Consider the following 12,286-nt stretch of genomic DNA (forward strand, 5'->3'; position numbering starts at 1 on the left):
TTATTATTATTATTATCATCATTATTATATATTATTTTTTGTTCTTGTGTTTTGTTTTTCTTTGTGTGTTATTATATATGTGCGAGATGATTGTGTCTGTTACAACAGTACAGATTGTCACTATGCGGGTGCCATTATAATATTCTCATAATTGTTTTTTTCCTCTTATTTTCCAAAACAGGCCACCCTTCATCCTTGTGCTATTGCCCTTTCTTCTAGCCACACCTGTGATACCGTTTTTAAAAATTTGAGAGCAACCACGCAGAATCCTGGCTGTCCACGGCATTACGTCCTCTAACAAGACTATTTCCGCATAGTATGGCTCTCTCTGTGTGTGTGTGTGTATGTGTGTCTGTGTGCGGGACCGGTTTGCGGGGATGGTGGGGGTGGGGGGTGTATAATAGATATTACAATACAACATGATCAGTAAATATTAATTTCTAGATATTGAACGTTGCCTTTCTGTGTAATAATTAACATCGTGCATGAAGGAGAACGTGGCTGAAAGTTTAGAATGTATTTCATTGTTATATAGATTAGCAGTGTTATATGATCTTCAATACGCTTCAACAGCCATGTCGTCACTTCCCTCGAATTGACGCATGGTAACTAAGTAACTGATGAAGCATTTCTCCGACGAGCGTAAAAGCGTATCCAGAGGGAAAAAAACATTATAAATCTGATTATGTTTTGACTTTTACACATTCTGATCGCATGAAGAATAAAAAGTACAGATTTTCTTTGTTTAGAACCAAGATGGCCACCGTTACTAGGCGACATGACATCAGACTATTGAATCCAATTGTGTACGCAAAATAAATATATAAATTAATTGATAGATAAATAAGAAATAAAATAAAGTTTTAAGAAACGAAAGAAAAGAATTTATTGCATAGTCACAAATTTAGCCCAGCAATGTGATCTTGAATTGTGCACGCCTAAAATGAAATATATTAAAAAAAAAAAAAAATCAACATAAAGTAACGAAACTTTAAAACAAACAAAAAACAAAACAAAGCAAAACAAAAAAATAAATAAATAAAGCTTTCGTCTAACATCTCAATGTATAAATCTATTGTGTGAACCGTGTGGGTGAGCAGCCTTCAATAAATAATAGTCTGATATATCCGTATCAATCCGTCAAAATACAAGGACACGATCACCAACAGAAAATGAATACACGGTAAAATAAAATAATTCTATTGGTTGTAATTTTGAATACAATTCACTTTTCACACTTTCTTTTGGTGATCGTTGCCATGTACTTTGGCATAATTTTTGGGCGGTGTTAGGCTATAAGGTTATGAAGGCTATGGTTGGTATGTTATTTAACATATTGGTTGAATGTGCTCGTGAATTAAAATATAGATTTTAATTGTGCCTTCATTTGTTCGTTTTTTCATGCATGCCATGAATGTTAAGACTTTATTGTTGTGGCCATTATTATTATTATTATTATTATTATTATTATTAATTATTATTATTATTATTATTATTATTATTATTATTATTATTATTATTATTATTATTATTATTATTATTATTAATATTAATATTATTATTATTATTATTATTATTATTATTATTATTATATTATTATTATTTTTATTATTATTATATTATTATTATTATTATTATATTTATTATATTATTATTATTATTATTATTATTATTATTATTATTATTATTATTATTATTATTATTATTATTATTATTATTATTATGATTCTTATTATTATTATTATTATTATTATTATTATTATTATTATTATTATTATTATGATTATTATTATTATTATTATTATTATTATTATTATTATTATTATTATTATTATTATTATTATTATTATTATTATTGTTGTTGTTGTTGATTTGTCGTTGGTGGTGGTGGTGTGGAGGCGATTGTGTTGGTGACCGTGGTGGTGAGAGGCGGTGGTGGATGTGGTGGTGGTGATGATGCTGATGGTGTTGATGATGATGATGATTTTGATATGACTTGATGATGATGTATATGAGGAGAAGGAGGGGGAGTAAGAGGAAGAGGAAGATCAGGATGGGGAGGAAGAAAAGAAGGCTTATGTTAGCGCCAACAAAAGAAATTTCTTTATATGTACAGAGATCCTGGTTCAGGGTAGTTACTATTGATGTTGTTGGTCTCCCTACACATTTGTTTCCATGAAGGAAATATTCTGTCATTGCAGTTTGTGCTGGGATATTATCATCTCGATGTAAGATGTGAACAAATAGCCTCCATCGCTGTTCCTTTATGAATTCACTCAATCCTAGAGATTTTTACTACTTTTCAAAATTCGAAGAAAAAGTATTAAAAATGAGAGTGTACATAGATAAGTAGTTTTATTCAACTATCATTAACATGCAAAAACTAAAAACATTAGCACGTTTAGTGGATATTGCGCGATCTGAAAGCTCGTTTTCTTTTAATTCCGACCTAGTGATATGACAATCGTCTTCGGGTTCGATTTCTTCTCTGAGCAGCATATAGTTGAGTCCCTTGAAAAGGCTCTTTACTCACAGTTTCTCATCTTCCTCGGGTGTAAGATGAGTACCTGACAGTTAACAGAGTTGTCTGGAAAAAAAAAAAGTAAAATCGCCCAACAAGCTTCATATGTCGTTCTTCATGTTAATTGTTACTGTTGGCTAGGGACCCCTTGTAAAGCACATTGAGCACGTTTATATAAAATCTCAAGATTTACTCGGACAGAGAAAACGGTGTTAACGGCGAGATACTCATTTTACACCTGAGGCGTCTCAACTATGCACAGCTAAGAGCTGGTCTCGAACCCTGGATCTTTTGGTTCGAATGCTAGAGTCATTTTCTCAAGACCACATAGCTGCAATGGTGTAGCACTGTACTTTTCTAAGTGATGGTCCATGATCTTTGAACCTCACAGCCATATAATATGTCTATGTTTTTCATCTATTTTTTCCCTTTATATTAGCTTTAACATTCACTTCTAATGAATTGCTTGCTTCTCTCGGAAGAATTATTTTATAAATAAAATAATAAATACATTCCATTTATTTCATCCCTAAAGGGAATTTTTTATGTAGGATCTACAACAAGGGAAGACTGGGATAACCCGGGCGTGAGCCGCAATGTAGCGCCACAAAGTGAGCTAAGGTTAAGTGGCTTGCTCAAGGCCACGCAAAGCAGCGGTTAGTCGAACTCGGTATCTTTCGGGTACGAAGCAAAGATCATACCGCTGAGCCACGCTGTCCCATAACGGTCTCTGTTTGCTTGTTTGGGTTTGTTTTTGTTTGTTTTTTTTTTGGGTTTTTTTTTTTTTTTTTTTTTTTTTTTGCCAGGAAAAGCGTCACCAAGTTTCAAAAACTATAAATCGTTCAGGTATCTCCTATCCTTCTCTTCTCCCAAGAGTGCGACAGATTCCAAAAACAATATACTTTTACTATCCCCCCCCCTCCTCCTACTTAATCCTCTCCATCCGTCTCCTCCTCGTCCTCCTCCTCCTCCTCCTCCTCCTCCTCCTCCTCCTCCTCCTCCTCCTCCTCCACCTCATCATCATCATCATCTTTATCATCATCATCATCATCATCAAAATAATCATTCTCAAATTATATGCAAAAAAATAAGAAATAAAATAAAAATAAATTAAGATAATAATAAAAATGCAAACGAATAAATAAAACCGACGTGTACATATATGCAAATAAGCGCACGTCGAATAAAACATCATATGAAGGCAAATTATACTAAACACAATGTTTTACTATATGCAATTTTTGAACACATTTAATCATAATATGACCGAAATCAATCACACATATTTTACTACTATCTAATAAACACACAATATGCAAACACTCCGCATACACATATGGTATGATAAAACAAAGTCATCATAAAATCATTTTAAGTGACATAATGGTGGACAAACCATGACGTCATTCGGACAATACAGATGACGCAATGGTGAGAAGGCAATGACCTCATTCAGATAACATTATACATATATGACATGACATAACGGTGGACAAACAATGACGTTATTCGGACAATACAGTTGACGTAATGGTTGGAAGACAATGACGTCATTCAGATAACATAAGACAAAATGGTGGACAGCTATTATATGACGTCATTCCTGTTCTAGGCTGCGGTTTCACGGGATTGCCTCCAATATGAGTCCGGAGTACAGTCCAGATATGACACCAGCGAGGACAGATAGGATGAAACCCCTGTATTAAAGTAAATAGAAAATAGTATAATCATTTCATGATCATTATCATGTGACTTACCGCCTCAGTTCAGAATCATGTCGGGGTGGTTTGAGTGATATATATATATATATATATATATATATATATATATATATATATATATATATATATATATATATATATATATGTAGATAGATAGTTCGAAGATGACGTCAATCAGGTCTTTGTTATTGTTTTTTGCCATCCGCGTTTATGAGTAATGCTCACTGAACTGTATTAACCCGACTATAAACGTTCATGGTTACACACAGTTTTGTGTGTTGGTCCGTTATACTTCCGAATGGCAATGTTATGAGCTTCTTAGCCAAGCGCATACTATCTATATTTTTGGTAACTGACATCGCACACTGTGCTTGGTGGATATTGAAGTTATGTGGCTATGTGGCCCTGTGGTATGACACTCGCTTTCGGATCGGAAGGTCCTGTGTTCGAGCCTCGCTCGTCACATAGTTGCAACTTGGAAAAGGCTCTTTACGCACATTCTCTCACCGTACTCAGATGTAAAATATGTACCTGGCCGTTAACAGCGTTGCCTCTGTCCGAAAAAAAGTAATATCGCCTAACAGGCATCATGTCCTGATCTACACGTTGAATGTTGCTGTTGGTCAGGGACCCATTGTAAAGCGCTTTTAGCATGTTTAGTGGATATTGCTCTATATAAAATCTCAATTTTAATTATTTAAAAAAAAAGTTGTGATTCTACAAGTAAGTCTACACTGCGCTGTGAGTCAAAATTTATTTTTTTACACATGTCACATGACCAATATCATGCATACCACGGCATACACTGCAGCAATGCAGACAATACAACAACCCTTAGAGAAGTGATAATATGGTCCTCTGTAACTTCTCAACATAATAAAAAAACATTAAAACAGAAGAACTCAAAAAGACGAGTACCTTCAGCTTCGAAACGGGACTCCAGATATAAAAACATACGAGAAGACGAAGAAGAAGAAGAGGAATGCATCCCGTTGAACTATAAAAACCGTAGAATTTAGATTAACAACAAGAGATGAAGTGAGTAGAAAAGTGCCAGAAGACAATAGAGAATAAAAATTTTTCGCGGCGGTGATGGGGTTTGAACCTGCGACCTTATTGGTACGACAACTCCGCCTGGCCGGTGAGAGCATGATTCTGTCGTATGTGCTATCCACGAACCCAAAAAAAATCGTATCAAACTCAGGTCATTCATTACTAGAGAGCTCTCTCTCTCTCTCTCTCTCTCTCTCTCTCTCTCTCTCTCTCTCTCTCTCTCTCTCTCTCTCTCTCTCTCTCACCGACTACTGGCGACCGCGGGTCCAACACACAACCATCGCGAAGTTACAAGAATTTAGATTGTGTATATTAACATTACTAAATATGAGTATCTGTAGTGCATTTCCGTGGATTTACCGTGGTTAAATTCGTTTCACAATGTTTCAATTATTTTCCCAGCAGATCACATATAGCCATATTTCCATTTCATACAGTAACAGTCGCCTGTTAGGCTTCCTTTTGCAATAACATTCTTATAATATCCGTCACTGCCTATAGCAAAGTACTGATTCGTGGGTTAATATTATGTGTTAAGTTCCCAACCCAAGGACAAGCATCCAAACCAGATTTTTTCACGATTACTGTCACCCATCCGGTCTCTAACCACGATTAAAATTGCTTGATAAAGAACTGAACAATTGTTTCTGAAAGCTGCCAGATAAAACAAGAGAGAAAAATACACAAGAAAAAAAAACCATCCCAAAAATTCAGTCGACCTCGACTGGCAGACCTTCTGATTATCTTCTGATAAAATTGCTTGACTTTGGGACAGGACGATACAGGGCACCGCCCAGTCACCAAGCCATACTAATCAGCATCTGCTTTAAATTGAAATCCCGTCAAAGAGGGGTAATATTTGATCACATACCCCCCCCCCCCCCCCCCCCCAAAAATAAAAGCAAAAAAAAAAATAAAAAAAAAAAAATAAAAAAAATACAAAAACAACAACAACCAAAAAAACCCAACCAAATTAATAGAAAAAAACGTGAGTTTTTATATAACGCAATATCAACTGAACGAGCTCAAAGCGCTTTTCAAATGGTCCCTGACTAATAGCAACACGTGTAAAATGTAGAATGGGACATGACGCCTGTTAGGTGATATTACAATTATTTTGGACAGTCAACGCTGGTAACGGCCAGGTGCTCCTTTTACGCCTGATATGGATGAGAGAAAGTTGTAAAAAAGCCTTCTCCAAGGACTCGACTATGTGCTGAGCGAGGTTCGAACCCAGGACCTTCCGATCCGAAAGTGAATGTCATACCACTAGACAACATAGATATAATATTATATAAATATATTAATTTAGAAGTAATCGAACAGATATGACGAATTTTTGTTGTGTCATATTTTTTGATCGCGCATTTCAGGTTGATTATGATGTAAATAATGATGTCGATGATGATGATAATGATGATGACGACGATGATGATGATGATGATGATGATGATGATGATGATGATGATATTAACAAGTTTTAATAGTAGTAATAGTAGTAGTAGTAGTAGTAGTAGTAGTAGTAGTAGTAGTAGTAGTAGTAGTAGTAGCAGGAGGAGGAGGAGGGGGAGGAGGTGGTGGTGGTGGAGGAGGAGGAGGAGGAGGAGGAGGAGGAGGAGGAGGAGGAGGAGGAGGAGGAGGAGGAGGAGGAGGAGGAGGAGGAGGAGGATGAAGATGAACTGAAAAAGGAGGAGGAAGAAGAAGAAGAAGAAGAAGAAGAAGAAGAAGAAGAAGAAGAAGAAGAAGAAGAAGAAGAAGAAGAAGAGGAAGAAGAAGGAAGAAGGAAGAAGAAGAAGAAGGAAGAAGGATGAAGAAGAAGAAGAAGAAGAAGAAGAAGAAGAAGAAGAAGAAGAAGAAGAAGGAAGGAAGGAAGAAGAAGAAGAAGAAGAAGAAGAAGAAGAAGAAGAAGAAGAAGAAGAAGAAGAAGAAGAAGAAGAAGAAGAAGAAGAAGAAGACGATAAATAGATTGAATCACGGAAAGATTGATAGACAGGTAGACATAATGATAGATAGATAGAAAGATAGAGAGAAAGAGAGAGAGAGAGAGAGAGAGAGAGAGAGAGAGAGAGAGAGAGAGAAAGAGAGAGAGAGAGAGAGAGAGAGAGTGAGAGAGAGAAAGAGAGAGAGAACATTTGAGATGACATACGAAGCAAGCTTATATCTAATGGAAAACATAATATGGCGGAAAGAAAGGGGGGGGGGGGGGGGGGGGGGGGGGGGGGGAGATATAGGGAAGAAATACAAGAATGATGCTAATTTGAGAGAGTGAGAATAAAAGTTTTACTTACATGGTTGATTTATTGGTGTGGTTGTGGGGTGGTTGTGACAACAAAGTTGTTGGTCTAAATGCTAAGGATGGCAGGTCGCAATCTGGTTGATGTAAATGAGCATCCAATGCACCCTTTATATATAGTCTTAAATGAACTAACCGTTTGACCTGTCCTTGAGTACCAATCCTGAGAACTAAAAAAAAATCGAATTAATTGGGTTAAAAAAATATTATCCTGATATATCTTCCCCGGGAAGTGTAAAAAAAAAAATAAAAAATGAGCATTTATATAGTGCAATATCCACTTAACGTGCCCAATGCGCTTTACAAGGGGTCCCTGGTCAACAGCAACATTTAACATGTAGGACGAGACATGACGCCTAGGCGATATTACAATTTTTCGGACAAAGACAAAGCTGTTAACGGCCAGGTACTCATTTTACACCTGAGTACGGTGAGAGAATGTGAGTAAAGAGTCTTTTCCAAGGACTCAACTATGCGCCGAGCGAGGCTCGAACCCAGGACCTTCCGATCCGAAAGCGAGTGTCATACCACTTGACCACATAGCCGCACCCTTTATATAGTTTTAAATGAACTGATCGTTTGACCATGTCCTTGAGTACCAATCCTTGGGAACTAGATAATCGAATTAGGTTTTTTAAAAGAAAATATTATCCAGAAATATCTTCCTCGGGAAAGCCATTTAGTACGCTTTTTATTTCGTCTTAACGTGTCTGACAGTTTGAGCAGTCCGTGAGTAAACACGTGAAGTAGCTGAATTGATCACTTTAAAAATGTTGGTTTAAAGTTTTCCTCGAGAAGTTTATAACAGTTAGTAGACATTTGATTACACTCGAGCATTTTTATCCGTAATATCATATCCAATAAACGTGCTCAAAGCGCTTTTCAAGCGGTCACACTAGCCAAGAGTTAAGCAAGAGTTAATTTGTAACGTGCACTGAGCATCGCACAGTGATGAAAATGCACGATATACATGCCGTAATTCATTATTATTATTATTATTATTATTATTATTATTATTATTATTATTATTATTATTATTATTATTATTATTATTATTTTATTTATTATTATTATTATTATTATTATTATTATTATTATTATTATTATTATTATTATTATTAGTAGTAGTAGTAGTAGTAGTAGTAGTAGTAGTAGTAGTAGTAGTAGTAGTAGTAGTAGTAGTAGTGGTAGTAGTAGTATCATCATCATGTAGGCCTTTTTCAAGGACTCAACTATGTGCCACTCAGATCTGTACTCGAACCCTGACCCTTCCTGTCCGAGGGTGAGAGCCTTACCACAAGACCAAAATAAAACATAGTAATATGAATTATAGATAGAACAAAATTGGAGTCACTCAGTTTTTTTGTTATTGTTGTTTTTAGCCAGCCATTTTTATGAATAGTTCTCATTAAATTGTATTAATCAGATTATAGATAGAATGCGCTTGGCCAAGGAGTTCACAACATTGCCATCCGGAAGTATAACGGACCAACACACAAACTCTGTGTAACCATGAACTTTTATAGTCTGGTTAATACAGTTTAGTGAGAACAACTCACAAACGCGGATGGCAAAAACAATAACAAAGGCCTGAGTGACGTCATCTGCATACTATCTATAAACGTTAAAGGTTACACACAGTAACAGTAATGTATTTTGGTACGGAATATATATCGGGATCGACATGATTATATCATATCAGATGAAGCGTGGCTCAGCTGTACTGTCTTTGTTTCGTACCCAAAAGGTACCGAGTTTGACTACCCGCCTCGTTGTGTAGCCTTAAGCAAGTCACCTCTCTTTTGCTCACTTTGCGGCGCTGCACTGCGGCTTTCGCCTGGGTTATTGAAGTTTCCCGTGGATTAGACCCTAAAGACAAATTTCCCCATAGGGATGTATGAAGAGAATGTTATTTATTTATTTTTATTTATTTATAATGACAGGACACTACTTAAATTGATCCTCCCATAGTGAGCAGGGAGGTACATACTGTGTTTTCTATCCCTTTATATCTGCTTTCCAACATGCTTTCTGTCTTTGTCTTGGAATGAGATTACTTGGTTTTGTCCTGGCCCTGGCTGGGAGGGAAACAGTCGAATGCTTAGTTATTGTTTTGGGAGATGTTATCTTATTTTCCTTGTAAATCATCTTTTTGTTATGTACTGTTTTGTTTTTAACATATGATTTGTAAACATTTAAGAGTGTTCCTCTTAGCAGGGGCCTGGGCTTGTGTCTGGATGAGACATTTAGGTGATCTCAATCTAAGTACATTGATAGTGTGCTCTTGGAATCTACATCTGTTCCCTATTTGAACCAATTCCCCTTTTCTTGGGTGCTTTAATTATTATTCCAGAACTTTTTACTATCCCATTTTCTTCCTTTTTACTGGCGCTGATATAACCTTGTGTTTCAAGCGCCGTAAAACCCTTAAAAAAATAATACCTAATTTGATGGATCCACACGGAATGGTCAATTTTATACTGTAGTCAATGTTTACGTACAAAACATCAATAATGTACTGGCGGTTCACGGGACGTTACACACAGGTTGTTATTGTTTTGGGTCGGTCTTATACTTCATCGGTCATTAGCGATTTCGTCAAGCTTGGGCAGACCCCTCATCTTTTTCAACAACAGAAGATCGGTGGATCGACCCGATGTTTTGTGTCTTTTGTTCCTGGTATTTGTGTCCCTTCGCCTCAAAACGATAATATGCCTGCGATAATCCAATCCAGAAAAGGAGATTTGATTTAAAGTTTCAAATGTGAAATTATAGCTTTTGTCTTTTCAATTCTATTCAATAAAATATATAAAAAAATTGAGCTTTTCTATAGCTCAATATCCTCTTAATATGCTCAAAGCGCTTTACAAAGGGTCTCTGACTAACAGCAACACGTAAATGTAAAAAAAGAAAAACTGAGTTTTATATAGAGCAATATCCACTAATTGTGCTCAAAGCGCTTTACAAGGGGTCCCTGGTCAACAGCAAAATTTAACATGTAGGACGGGACATGACGCCTATTAGGCGATATGACAATTTTTCGGACAAATCAACGCTGTTAACGGCCAGGTACTCATTTTACACCTGAGTGCGGTGAGAGAATGTGAGTAAAGAGCCTTTTCCAAGGTTATGCGCCGAGCGCGAGGCTCGAACCCAGGACCTTCCGATCCGAAAGCGAGTGTCATACCACTAGACCACATAGCCGCACATGTAGAACGAAACAGGACGCCTGTCAGGCGAATTACAATTTTTCCGACAGTAACAACACTGTTAACGGTCATATTCTCATTATACACCTGAGTACGATGAGAGAATGTGGGTAAACAGCCTTTTTCCAAGGACTAAACTATCCGTCGAGCAAGGCTTGCATCCAGGACTTTCCGATCCGAAAGCGACTGTCATATCACTCGACCACATAGCGGCACTGAACTCAAATTCCATGTTTATTTTTATTTTAATTCATTATTTTGGCATATCAATAACCCTACCATAATACCGTTTTTAGGCGGTGGGTTACAATTGTCAAACGACAGAAACATGAACTTCCCAGGCATTTGGGTGGTCTCTGAAACTGGATGTCCATTGATGGCTTGAGATAAAATACTCACGTGTTCTACACGCCAGATCAATTGTACCAACGCACAAATCTAATTGTAACCTTAAATATTTAAAACCGATTGACGCAATTTTAGTGAGAAACAATTACCCAACTGGCAGTCAAAATAATAATAATAATAATAATAATAATAATAATAATAATAATAATAATAATAATAATAATAATAATATAACAATAAAAATAGTAATAATAATAATAATAATAATAATAATAATAATAATAATAATAATAATAATAATAATAATAATAATAATAATAATAATAATAATAATAATAATAATAATAATAATGATTCTAATGCTGGAGATTTTCTGTTCATTTTATAAATAAATTCTATTGATCCATTGGGATTGGCTTTATCAGGATTCTGCTTTCAACCGAATCCAAGTTCCTTATTTTATAAAGTCTAAGAATTCAAATGTCAGTATAATTATCAACAAGTGTCTGTTACAACATATCGTCGACATCCTGTTTGAATGCATTGTCAAGGGTTATTATTATTGTTATTATTATTATTATTATTATTATTATTATTATTATTATTATTATTATTATTATTATTATTATTATTATTATTATTATATTATTATTATTATTATTATAATCATTATCATTATTATTATTATTATTATTATTATTATTATTATTATTATTATTATTATTATTATTATTATTATTATTATTATATTATTATTATTATTATTATTATTATTATTATTATTATTATTATTATTATTATTATTATCATTTTTATCATTATCATTATTGAAATATTCTTCTTCTATTGTGCAACTTGTGGTGTGGTACCCTCGTATCGATCGGTAGTCGGTCCCTGGTAAGAGTCCAGAACAGAGTGGCGGAAAGTTGAGTCCTTAGACGAGGCTCTTTATTATCATTCTGTCACTTCACTCGGGGTCCCGATAGCTCAGCCGGTAGAGCATTTGCTTCACACCCATTGGGACCGAGATCGGTCCCAGGTGCAGCCGAGACTTTTTTCATGACCCCCCCCCCCTCCCCCCTTCTGTCCAGCCAGCAGTGATTTGTAGCTGGGTTAGTTAGATCAGGCGGAAAGTACTTTA

Source organism: Berghia stephanieae, chromosome 10 (genome assembly GCF_034508935.2).
Source record: "Berghia stephanieae isolate SIO BIC M18660-M18661 chromosome 10, UCSD_Bste_1.3, whole genome shotgun sequence".
Taxonomy (NCBI): Eukaryota; Metazoa; Mollusca; class Gastropoda; order Nudibranchia; family Aeolidiidae; genus Berghia; species Berghia stephanieae.